Genomic DNA, 13,140 nt, shown 5'->3' with positions numbered 1-13,140 from the left:
CAGCTCAGGATCGTATCCTTTTCCGTTTCCATTAAACCAAACTTGAATATCGGCCACTGTACAATATCTTAATGGTTTAAGCAAAGCTAGCTCAAGATAAATGGCTAACAGGATATACAGTAATGCAGAATTTTAAGGTATTGCAGTAAAGTGATTTTCAGGAAGCAGCAAAAATTATTGTGAAATATAACTATGATGCTTTGAAACAGCATCGGAGATGACTGAATGCCAGACACTAGACACTATTGCACACAATCACATCTCTACATGTCCCAGGCCTTCACAACAGAAATTCCACCAAGTGTTGGACTGTGCATCCACAAGTACACAAAATGTGAATGTTTTGAAACTGAGGCTCAAGAGCTTCATAATCCAACCTCTCCATAAACCACCAAAAAAGGGCTTGGTATCTTGAAGGAAGCCTACTCTTAAGAACAGCATCACTTATCTTTTAATGACCAAGCGGTTAGCACCTCAGCTCAGCTTATCTGAAAGATGGTCCTATAGCACATAGTCCCTGGTCACCATGCTGGGGTGGAGGTTCTTAGGGAAGAACGTCCCCCAGTGGTAAACCAATGCCAATGACTGCAGCCATTTGGATTTCTTTGAAAGCCTCTTGTCCCAGGACAGTGCAGTCCTGCAAAGCTTTCGAGATCTGATAAGCTAAGGCTACAAGGTGGAAATGCTGCTGTCAAAGCAGAGTGCAAGTAAGATGAATTAATCCTGTAAATCAAGGATTTACAGGATTGTCCAATCCTCGTCCCAGAGGGCAGATGTGCAGGTTTTCTAGGTCTCATCAAAGCAGATAGAGAAATATTGAGTCATTACAATCCAATAAGAAAAAGCGTTGATCAAAAAAGGCTTCCCTGTCACCAAAGTTATGCTTTCATGTTAACACTACCATATAAAAGCCCGGAAAGTGTGCACAAGGCCTCACAGTTTATGAAATCAAATAGTTTCCGATTTCTTTGAATGGTTTTCTTTCAGGACAAAGAACAGCAAATGATTAGACAGGAACATTTTCCTGCATATCACAACATATGCAAGTTGAGTTGAATAGGTTTAGTCCCCTAAAATCCAGACAAAACTAAGCCTTCTAAACAGCAGAATGCTAAATCTGTCTAAATCCATTTGTACAATTTTGAGGTATTTGCTAGATTAACTGAAAACTCAAATTGTAAAATAATACATTAATTCTGTAAGCTATTTTTCTAAGGTATTAGGCTGTTTTTGCAAAAACCTTTTGTAAAAAGGTTCAAACAAATTTAAAAAACCAAAGTCACTGCTCAAACGCCAAAAAGAAATCTGTACAAACTGTGAAATCAAAAACACTTGTGCAGGACTTCCATGAACCTGCCACAGGCACATTTCTGAGAACACCACCACATTTCCGCAGACAAGCGGAGACTCAAAACCTATTAGAATATATTAAAATGGATTCCTAATCTAAAATCTACTGGAAAGATCCATGGCTCGTGGTGGCCTGTCTTAGCATGACCGTCAGGGAGTTTAACAATTCAGGCTCATTGGCCATAAAATTACAAAGGTTTCTTGAATGATTCATCTCTCTTATAGAGGTTTGCATGATGGTTAAATCAAATTTCCAGTGATACAGGCAGATGAATAATGAGCTCATGAATAGCACAGCTCTTAACGAACTATAGTAGATCAAGTCTCAGGATACACATCACTGCCAGATCTATTTCTTCTACAACCAAACGACATAGCCGCCTCGCTCCTCACTTCACTCACACTCAATAGTCAAGTCATTTAGCTCACCTCTTCACACCCCGCCCGACCCCCCCACGCCCCAGAGCTGAAATACTGTAAAACAGCAAACTGGATGTGCCACAGATTCAATTTCCATTCTTTTAGCAGAAAGATTCAATAAGTCCAGATGGATTCCACCAAGAAAGAGACCTAAAGATTTCTGGCACATCTACTCACTCTCTACCCCCCCCCCCGCTTTGAAAAGTTCACGCCGGGTCACCAAATGAGGGTGCACGGACGTGGCCCTTCATCCTGCTGGCCCGTCGACCCATTTTTCTCCTTTAAATATGCTGGGACCTTCACTGCGCATGTCAGGGCAGTTGGTGCACCAGGAGAGTGGCATATCCCTTAAGAACACCGCTGCAGCTCGCAGGCTCCCAGGAAGCTGCAGTATCTGACTAATTCCCGAGCTGCCCTATTGGTGGTCTGCTAACTTCACGCTGCAGCTGGGTAATCAGCCTGTGTGTGGCATGGCCCAGATTCGAACCCGCGACATCTGGAGTTCTAAAAGCTGAAGTGGCACATTTTGTAAATTGCCCTTGTTAAATGAATACATTGACACACCTACTGCAAATTGTGATTTAATCTGGTTGTGAGATGGAATCTGTTTCTTTGCACTCTGCAATTTTTGCAGCTGCACCGTACCAGGCGATAACCAAGCTTTTATCTCTCTGAACAGGCAGAGCCTCTGCTTTTCCTGGCCACAAATCCATAACAGCCGAGAGATACAGATTAGAGGTACTAATTTGTTAACAGCCAAAGACTGGCGTGGGTAAGGACGTGATCAAATATTTGGATTTCCCAAGCAAAAGCTGGAAAATTAAAAAAAAAAGGATCAGCTGTTTTCACATTTTTAGCTACAGTCCTCTCCCCCCCCCCCAAAAAAAAAAAGTAGAACTCCTCTAGCTCTGAGGACGGCAGTTTTTAAAATGATGCTTTTTATCCTCAAAAAAAGAAGGTCAAGACTGCATTGGGGAATTTAATGAGACACTTCTTCCCTCCTGATCAGACTAAAGTGGTGTTCTCTTTGAAAGCCAACCCGTTTCTGCTTGCAGCACGCAAGTGGAAAACAAGAACCCAGACGATCCCTCTGAAAAGGCTATGAGACACCTGTGGTTTAGCATTCAAGAACACTTGGTGGATTTCTGCAACACCTGGTCTCCATTTGGGCTCAGGCTATTTACTATTAATTACAGAAAGCTGACACGTCAGGGTGTTGGAAATGCAAGGCTGCCCTGGAATGTCAAAACAGAGAATGATGAATTGTACGCAGCAGACAAACACAGGCACTCTTATTTATTTTACCATTTTTAAAACCTTGGACGTGCATTTCTCCCGGCAAAGCACAGATCGGACTATAAAGGAAAAAAAAAAGCACATGGGAGCACATTTTTATCCAAGTAATACAAGAATGTCAGCGCAGAGATAAAACTTGACATTTCCCTTTTAATGGTCCCTTATAAACAACCCTTTTATACACAGGCAGCAAATGTAATGGACAATTTTATTATTCACTGCAGGGTTCCTGAGCTATGTACAAAGGAGGGAAATGGCACAAGATACAGTAATCATTGATTGCTGAAAGATGTCAGACAAAAGAGGCTGAACAAAACTGGGCTTGCCTCCCTATGGTATGCACCAAGCCACTGCACTCGCAGGCAGCACAAAAATGACCCCTCGAGACTCAAAATACAGAGGAGGAGGAGGAAAGAAAATCGTGCCACCTTTCAAGAGCACAAGAACGTCATCTAGTTCTTTCTTCTTTTAAAGACAGCATTTGCAGCTATTAACAATAGCCCCGAATGAGGCAACATAAAAGACCTCTCGCTCCATAAGGGGGTAAAGTCAACTCGTGTGCTCATCCCTCACATCCCCAAGGCTCTCCCCAATATCTCAAGAAAACTAGACAGGCTGTCCCAAACAGTACAAACACAAAACCCACATGGCTTAGGGATTCTGAATAACAGCTTAATCATTCCATGGACAAGCTAAGAAAAAACCCTATTGCTTTCTTTTAACAATTATTTTCTTTTGGGCACTCAAATCAGAAGAATGAACCAGAGCCATAAATTCAGAATGATGCTGTTCAAATATCAATAAGTCAATGAAAGACGTTGGGGCGCAGGGGGGGCAGATGTGTACGCACGCATCTCGAGGGTGTGTGGGGAGAGGAATCTGTGCTTGCCCCTGTCCATCAGCACCGATAATCCTGTAAAAGGCCAATAAAATACAAGCACTAAACTTGAGCTTTTGGATAGCCTGCCTGTAAACGGATCAATAGATAGTTCAAACAAAAGCAGCTCAGCAAAATAGACCCGATTACTCCTCCAGTTCACTGGATGTTTCCTGGCAGGTTAACTAGTTAGTATCCCTCCTGATGCCGATAGGAGATTTTTTCTTGACATGACTACTTTCTGGACTAGTTTGTATGTGGCGACAAAGAGGGGATTTATTTTTGAAGATACACAGGCAATTTCTTCCGCGTATAGAACACCTATGAGCCCACAATTCACCAACAATCTTGATAGATCTTCAACAAGTGGAAACTGCCAGCTCAGCCAACAGTCAAACTGGGAGTAAACGGCACCCTGATACAGAAGGTGAAGGGGACTGGAAGATTAAAGAAAATTCAGACATGCAGAGTTCACAGGTTCTAGGTTATCAACAATGAGACGTGTTAAACAGGGCACCAAAAAATAAACGATCTCCAGATCTCCTTTTCACTGTTGACATTCTAAGCATTACATCAACAGGAGAAAAATCTGAGCTGCAACTGGAGGAAGGATTTCAAATTCCCCCAATTGCGCAGTGAGTGTATTTGCTCATAGGTCAAGGGAACACATGAAAAAAAAATAAACTCAGAATAAACCTGTTCATTCTTTCCAACATGAACTGGGAAGGGCTGGAGCTGAGGTGTCATCCAGTCTTGGCAGAGCAACCAGAGATGCCCGAATGCCGGAGTCAAGCACGGTCAAACCCGGACCGGACCCATACCCCCCCCCAGCTCGCCACGGCTCACACAAGGGCTCAAGTGTCAGCTGGAGCACAGACAACTGGCACTAGCTGGGCGGGCCTGGCAAACGCCCAGTAAAAACTGAGCAAGATGTTGCAAAGGAAAATCAAAGATTCCCCAACCGGCTCTGCCCCACTCAAACCCAGACAACAGACCCTACTCCCACCCCACAGGAAGGCAGTCCTGTCTGCACTGTCATCCCAGTCTCCCTGGGTACATCTATGCACCAGTTCAGCATGAAAAGATCCATGCAATCCTTTTGGCAGAGAATTCCCGATGTACATCACCCCATATGAACCCCATTATTGCATGCAGTAAAAACGGATTCAAGATCTGCAGAGCCTCTAATCTGGTTTATGGATGACATCTGTACTGTATAAAGTCACCCTTATCATCTCTTGCCTTGAGGCAGATTTTCAACATCCCCTCACCTCAATGACAGAGCGGCAAAGTCAAGATTAAAAATTCAATGACACCGATGTATTCCTTCTATTCCCTGAACGCGCCATCCATTCTTCTAGTTTAGAATTTTTCCCACTTTACCAAAAATGCTGCCAATTCAATAAAATGATGTGGTATCATAAAGAGTTCTGCTTTGAAGGCAAATGCTACTCACTCACAGCTTGATATGACTGTCTCACTTCTCCAGCGATCATACCTACATCTGTTATATTTGTGGGATGACCCATCAACTCATTCTATTTACTATGCCAAACACCACTCATAATCCCACACAGGGTGAAAAAACAAAGATCTGAAATTTTAGGCACACTTGAAAAGAATTTTCCATGTGGTTTATGAGAAAAGGTTATTTGCATTTTGTGTTTTGAGAACATCATTACACTTTCCGAAGTATCTTTGTGGGGGCATGTTCTCCACTTAAGTCCCCCACCGCACCAACAGTGCCATACCTACCCCACAGGAACACAACCCATCATAATTTCTGGATTTGTAATGGGCCTGTGAGCCCTTGATCCTCCAGGATGAGACGCTTGCAAAACCTCTTTGCCGTTATACTCCTTTCCAGGGCTTTTCGGAAATGCACAACGCGAAATGATTGATTTTCACCTTTCTAAATAGGTCAGGTGCTCGCTTGGCTGTCTGCTAGGGAACATCAATCTGAATGCCTACAGCAATTCCAGCTTCTTTGCATAAAAAAAGGACTGAAAAACAAACTTAAAACAATCTAAGAGGGGGAAAAAAAACCCTTCCTGCTATTTTCAATAGACAATAACGTTCAAGAACAAATGCTTAAACATTAGGGGGGGGGGGATTCTCAGCCTGGCGTCTATAAAAACAATAACCTCCTGTGCTTCTAATGGCTATCTAAATGTGAGATTTAGCTATCTAAATGTGAGATTTAGCTATCTAAAGTGAGGGAAAAGGAGTCCTAAGTTCATGGCAGGGATCTGTCTTTCATATATCACTTGATCTCTTGAGTTAGCATTACTGTGTGAAGTGGCTGCCCTTTGGCTCCGGGGAACTGATTGGGCCAGACAGTCCCACCAGCTCTGCAAAAGCTATTCCCAGTGTTGCTTCGCCAGCAGCCCCCCCTGCACCCAGCAGCGCGGTGTGAGCCGCTGCATGGACCGCCGGCCGTCACAGAGCGCAGACCTGCAAGTGACATCCAAAGGATTAAACTGATTGAGATGCAATTCGCCTAGCAACCACTCATTAGGCAGGGTTCAGAAACAGGCCAGCAATGCTTCTGTCTCCTTATCTCGTGCCACAAACAGATAACAGTCTCTGCCATGTCCTGTGCCACCTTCCTCTCAGGCTCAAAAATATAAACAGCTTCCGCAAAAAGTTCAGAGGACACTCCCCAGCCCCCCACTTAGACTGCAAACAAACACAGAAGAACATCACGTTTAGTGGACCGTGCAGGAGATAGGGGCACATTCATGTCTGTCTGAGCCAATCTAGTTTCACTTCCTAGAAAGGGAAATACCACAGGAATCACAAAACATTTCAGCCATGTTGAGCCCTGGCCTGGAGAGGCACAGAATCAAAAGCCTTTGGTCCCCCCCAGTGTGGGTCGGCATTTATTGTTCCATTATCTCGGAATCAAGTAAAATACCTTGTGCTTGGTTTTCCTTTATTGGATTGCAGAGGGAAAAAAGACTGCTCATGAAGCTTGGTGCTGCTCAGGCGCCTGCTGTCTAAGGTTTTCTATTTTAATTTTGGTTGTTTCGGTTGTTTTCGCCCCCCTCACACTCTGTACGCCAGTGATGGGACAGGGAGCACACTCTGACAGGACGAGTCAGCACAGGGACGTTTGTACAGACGGGAGGGGTTTCAGCCATTCGTCCACGGATCCCACAATCCAGGTGCAGACAAAACACCCACTCTGGGTACTTCTGCACGGCATCTATTCATGCTGAACTGAGGGACTAAATGCAAATAATACATGCACACCTGAGAATTGACCTGATAATGTGAGCTTGCACTATTCGGGGCTTGACAGTCATGTCTAGATTACTCGGTCCTCCTCAAGAACTCTCATAATAGCAGTTCATCCCTACATCTATACCCTCTACTGCCTGAAGTCAAAGCAGCCACCAGTCTATTGCAGTTTACCTGCTGATTTTGCAATGCAAACACTGTCTCAGGAACACTGAACAATGGACCAAGATCAATGGGGCACTGAAATTACACAAAGCTTCCAAAACACTTTATGGTGAAAGCACTATGCTTATTTGCTGACAAAGAGCTTTTGCAATTTCTAAGCAGAGGTTAAAATAATAAAACAATGACTGTCAAGTGCCTGTTTATAACCTAGTAAAGCACAGCCTGTTTTAATTACATCTATTTTTACAACTAACAAATTACTGTGTTCTCCTGGCTGAAGAGAAAAAGAGGGTTGTGCGATTATGAAATGTGCTTTTTCCAATTAGTACATGGGAACATTCCAAGCCACTGTTCTCCTGAAAAACAAAAGTACGAATAAAGTTTTCTTCCAGATCCTCATGTCAGCTGCCACATTAATGCGGTCTGGAATGTATCACTTACAGAGTATTAGAAGACAAACTGAGGAAAGCCTTTTGGCTTTCAAGAGCCCATTCTGAATCATTCCCATGGCCTTGTTTGGCAGGAAATCATTTCCATTTCAATGAGTCAACTATTGAAAACGGCCTGGGATAATTTGAAAATCTGTTCTTTTTCTCAGGTTAGTGTGCAATGGGTCCAAAGTTATTTTCTATTAACTCTGAGGCCCCCTGAAAACAAAACCGAGATCCTGTTACTTAATCCAGTGTTTGTTTTGCAATTTATAGGAGATCCTGGACACACAGTGCTGTCATTTGACCTACCACTCAAAACCCTGAAATACCAAACTGCAGTGACTGCCCAGACTCTGAGGCTAAAGAAGCAACCCGTTAATCCAGCACATAATTATTTCGGACTTGGTGTGCTAGACAACATTTAGAAAACCAACTAAATATTGCAGAATAGTTTATTTCTGTAAGGATACTGGTATTAGCTTCCTTGCAAACATGATTGAAATTTCTGAGGCCCTAGCTTGAAAACAAACAAGTTAATATTATGATACCATCCTAGCACAAGGGTATTGATTCTGCCACACATAATTGCCAGTTAGTCACAATGACCTTCTGATACACCATTAGCACACATAACCAGACAATCCCTTTAATTAATATTTACTGAAGTACTGTGCAAGCCCAGAGTGGTTTGCAAAAAAATAATGAAAAACAATCCTTATTATGCTTTTTTTTGTCCAAAGTGATTAGACATGCCAAGGTCTGGATAATCAATTAAAGATAAACTGCTTTCAAAAACTCAGTTACAATAGCCCTATAGATAGCACAGCAATCTAATTAGCCCATACATTACCAGGTCACGGAGTCTGATGGTGATTTGTGCTTGAGGACAAAAAAATTAAGCACAAAACACTGGGTAACACCTTTTCTAAGCATTAAATCCCTTCTCTCCCCTGCAACACAAAGCTCTTCCCTTTAACCTAATTTACTTATAAGCAAAGGTTTGATGGGGCTCATCAAAACGTTCAGGCGAAGCATCACCACAATTCAATTTATCTATTAGAAGACAGATACCAACTTAGGAAAATGTAATTATGTGACAATTCAGACTAAACTCGCGTTCATGAATGGAACTTAATATTCCATTTGGCAAGCTAGTCGCGGGTAAGGATTCAATTCACAGCAACAAAAGTAATAAATTCTTGAATAATCCCCCCCCCCCCTAAAGGTTACCACACAATAGCGTTTCTCTTTTTCCTGTACCCTTCAGAACGAGAACCACTTCATGGGTTTGTGCATGTGAAAGGAAACATTATACCCCTACGGCGGACTGAACCCTCACAAAGCTCGATAATTGTATTGAGAATAGAAACCGGAGTTTCTCGGGGAACAAGTGTTGAAATTTAATTATCCGCCCTTTCGCAAAACGCAGTGCACGCCAAAGAACACGAGTGACTGCGCAGTGTGCAAATCATGAAGTCAGCACAAAATGAAAACCGCCGGTTATTGACCATTTCAGCGGCAGACAAGCCGGGACAGCAGGGAGAACAGATCCCCCCCCGTCGTAAAACGAAATGTCTCCGCTACTTTACGTAACAAGGCCTGCGATGCAGAATAACGCCTTTGGTCATTTGGCTTTTAAAATGGGGTGAAACAGCTTCGCACCTCAAAAGGCACAGAGATCGCTCGACCTGAGGGGGAAAAAAAAGAGTTTGTTCCCAAGCTCATATCCCGCTCGAAATTGCAGCTGCACACCATAGCTAGTGATCTTCGGGCATAACTGAAAACGTGTTGAAAAGTTACTATTCTGTTGCACAAGAAACATTACTCTCTTCTCCATCTAAGGCAGTTGTAGCTCTAAATCATACTACCTAACATACTGACAGGCGGACGGACAGCTTGCAAAGACGACCTACAAATCAATACACTGTTACACTGCTCTAGAACGGACTAGAAATATAATACAGTGCAGTTAAGTTTAATTACCCACTTTAAGTACAATTTTTAGTTATTCTAGCAACTGGGATTTCAAGTCACCGTGAGTTTTCAGACTAATCGGTTAAAATACCCTGTTCCGCAAGCTACGACCCCGATGTTTTATAGCCGAGCCTTGAATGTACCAGATCTGTACACACAATAACACATTCAGCAAAATACATACTTTTACTTGCTATCCATGCAGGGGACCTAGTATAGGACAACGAGAAGATATCACTGCTTAACTTTCACAGCCTACGAACGGAATACAGCCCAAGAGTAGCAGCAAATTACAAAAAAATAATAATAATCCTTACCCCTTCCGTCTCCTTTCCGGGGGCTGGGGTGATATTCTTAGTATTTCGATTCGGCATCAACTAAATCCGGTAGCGAGAAGCATTGTTTCAAAATAGGCGAGTGGTCATAAGCGATAAAATCCACTCCCCCAGAACTACAGCCACCTAAACCAGATCTATCTCGGTTTAGACACACTGAAGCCTCCCCAAGCAAACTCAACCCACCGACTCTAAATCAAAACCGGAAACTGTACCCTCTCAGCCTATCACGACGCGGGAGGAGGGACCCGCAAGCGCACCACGACCAATCGGAAATGAGTTGAAGAGGTAGAGATTCCGGACTCGAGGTCAGGCGGCCGGATATAACGGATGACGTCACCCCCTTTGTTACCTTGCCGACCCCTCTCAATGGAGTTTTGTGCAAGAGGATCCCGCAGAAATCGGATGGATGTGAAGCAGCTCGTACAGGATCTCGGAGTTTAGATCACCGCAATTACCACCTGACGGAGGAGGCGGCGGCTCTCCGTATCCGTAGATTGCACGACCCGGTGGAACGCAATGCGTGCATTTATTTATTTTTTTTACGTGGGAACCCCATGCAAAAATGTAATCGATAGCAAACGAGCTAGAGTACACCATTTAAACTGGGTCTCCCATTTAAAATATTCTCCAAAGCATAAACTTACACAAATGTATATGTAAATCTCACAAGCTCTGGACTGGAAGTGGAAGGCTAGTACGCTCATACGTTTTAGTTCCGACAACCAAAAGCCAGCTGCAGTTTCGTCTGGCGATTATGATTTTGTGCTCCGTCTCATTTACTGCCCGGCCGAATTAAAACCCTGGGAACAGTTTTGCAGGCCTGTCCAAAACGGAGTGTGACTGGTCTTCGGGGAGGAGGAGGTAGTGAGTGAGTGGGGGGGTACAACTTTTTGAATAGATCAGTCTATCCAATTCGACGACTCGCCAATTACTGGCTCGTCCGCAAATTCTTCCACTCTCCATTTTTCCCCCGTCTTGAGGCAGAACGACATTTTGAAACGCCGCATCATCAACTATTAAGCAAAGGTCACGGCGCTGAACAAACAAAGCTTAAATACGAGTCATTTACAAGGCTCGAATGGGGCAACTGCTAACAGCCGACCATCTGTGCCCGGCTATTCAAGAATTAAGCTGTTAACAACATCCTTTCATACCAATAGATTACGATATGCAAATGCTTATAGCTGTGGAAACCTCCAGCTTCTATAGCAATGCTCTGTACATCTGTGGATGGATACGATACCCTTTCCTTTGAAAGCTTTACAAAATAGGACAGTTTTCACAAAATGTACTCGCATACGTTTCTAAAAGCGCTCACTTTTAGGTTTCAGGAAATTAGTTATCTTGGAGGTGTCCACGCAATTAACCGAAACAGTCTAAAAAGCGCATTCAAAGTGGATCACAATAAACCAGAGATACCTGAAAAATCAAAACTTTAATTCTGCTTCTGTTCTGTACTGTTACGGTGACTTCTTTGTTGCTGGTACGTTTTTTTTATACAGAATAACAACCGTCATATGCGAATGATAAAAAAAGGGATACGATTGTACTTACTCTTCGTGAACCTGAGCGAAAGGCATGGCTCAAAACATCGTTTCGTTTTATTTCACACTGATATAGATCTTTATTTTTCTGTTGTTGCTGTACGTTGCCGAATCACTGCTGCTGTCTGCGACAGCAACTTCCGGCGCATGCGCACTGTCCGCCAAGCGGAGAAGCGATCAGGTACGGGCTGGACCTCCTTCCTGCATAATTTAAGTGTGTCTGCGTATCGCCTGACCGAAAAAAAACCCGGAGTTGCAGAATTCAATTAACCTTTTGTTCATGTTTTTCAGTCTGTTCCTTTTTAATGCTTTTTTTTTTCCGAGGGCAGCTCTTAAATACTGCAATTACCTGATTAATTATGCACTGCTTCGCTTTCAAATACCGTACCCAATATTTAAGAAAATCTATCAGAAAATTACCAAAATTTGTAAGTCTTTTTTAAACATTTCTTTTTCCAAACCGGGAATTTAATTCATTTTATTCCCCACTGTTTATAAGCCGAGCTGTCTTGTTACTTTCATATACACCCATGTCTTCATGCGTTACAGGGCGGTAATATACTGTTGTACAGTACAGTTACATTTACGATTTAGTCAAATGTATCTTTTGAGATAAAAGCTTGAGTAAACAACTCAAAGTGCCAAGGCAGTCATTTAATTTTGATTTGAATGTAGGAGAATTCTACATTCACCTACACAACCATGTAGGATGTGCCCCATATTTATTGGATGTTGAACTACAGTAATATCTTAATATAAACATTAACAAAATAGCAATATTAGTACTAAATATGCTTGAAGTTTCTATTCCTTCCCTTGTAGTCTGCACTCCACAGTGACCTTATGTTATAATGATTCTTAAGCTATTTCTTATTTTCATTGTTTCAATTTGACAGCAAGTTGATTGTAAAATGGATTTTCATGATGCTCTCACATTCTTCCTCCTTTTTAATCTGCTGTACAATAGACATTCTCTTCTAATTTAATTATGAATTTTAAGCTTTGGCTGGAATCGGTAGGGCCCTACCAGTTCATATATTATTCACTTTTCGTTCATGTGTAACATATGCTACTATTTCCATACTGCAGTCTGTAAACCAGTGTCAATACCATTATATCTCTGGTGATTGTGCATTCATATCTGCTGAGATGTCTGGTCAAGGCCTTAGTTTTCTGTGGCAACTGAAATAAATTACACCACTGCACTGACCCACAGGGTTATATCTTGGTATTGACTGAGTTTGTAGCCAGAACTGCACAATGAAACAGACTGCATTCTGATAAGGTTATGGCCAGAGAATACATTTTTTTCTTTTTGAAATTTCTTCTTTCACCAAAGAAACTAAACATGCATAACACACACCTCTACTTATGCAAACACACAATTTATATTTTTTTATATGCGAGAAATACAGACTCGTCTAACATAATACTTCAAAGACCTGAAGAAGGCTCCACGGCCGAAACGTTGCGTTTTCTTTCTTCTCTTTTCAGCATGGAAT

General features: G+C 42.5%; 1 protein-coding gene across 2 annotated transcripts in view; it reads right to left on the bottom strand.

The window, feature by feature from the left end:
• The window catches only part of fam222ba (family with sequence similarity 222 member Ba), a 30,536-nt gene extending 18,753 nt beyond the window's left edge, over nucleotides 1-11,783 (bottom strand). The window contains exon 1 of one of the 2 annotated variants that reach the window (XM_088906585.1): nucleotides 11,649-11,783. The gene's annotated coding sequence lies outside the window, so the exon portion shown is untranslated. Of the gene's footprint in view, nucleotides 1-10,073; nucleotides 10,304-11,648 lie in introns of those variants that run through there. The other variant, XM_088906584.1, reaches the window with a different exon arrangement.
• Between the last annotated feature and the right edge of the window lie 1,357 nt (nucleotides 11,784-13,140).

Source organism: Atractosteus spatula, chromosome 27, assembly GCF_055471065.1.
Source record: "Atractosteus spatula isolate fAtrSpa1 chromosome 27, fAtrSpa1.hap1, whole genome shotgun sequence".
In the NCBI taxonomy this organism is placed as follows: domain Eukaryota; kingdom Metazoa; phylum Chordata; class Actinopteri; order Semionotiformes; family Lepisosteidae; genus Atractosteus; species Atractosteus spatula.
This window is presented reverse-complemented; position numbering and strand designations above follow the sequence as displayed.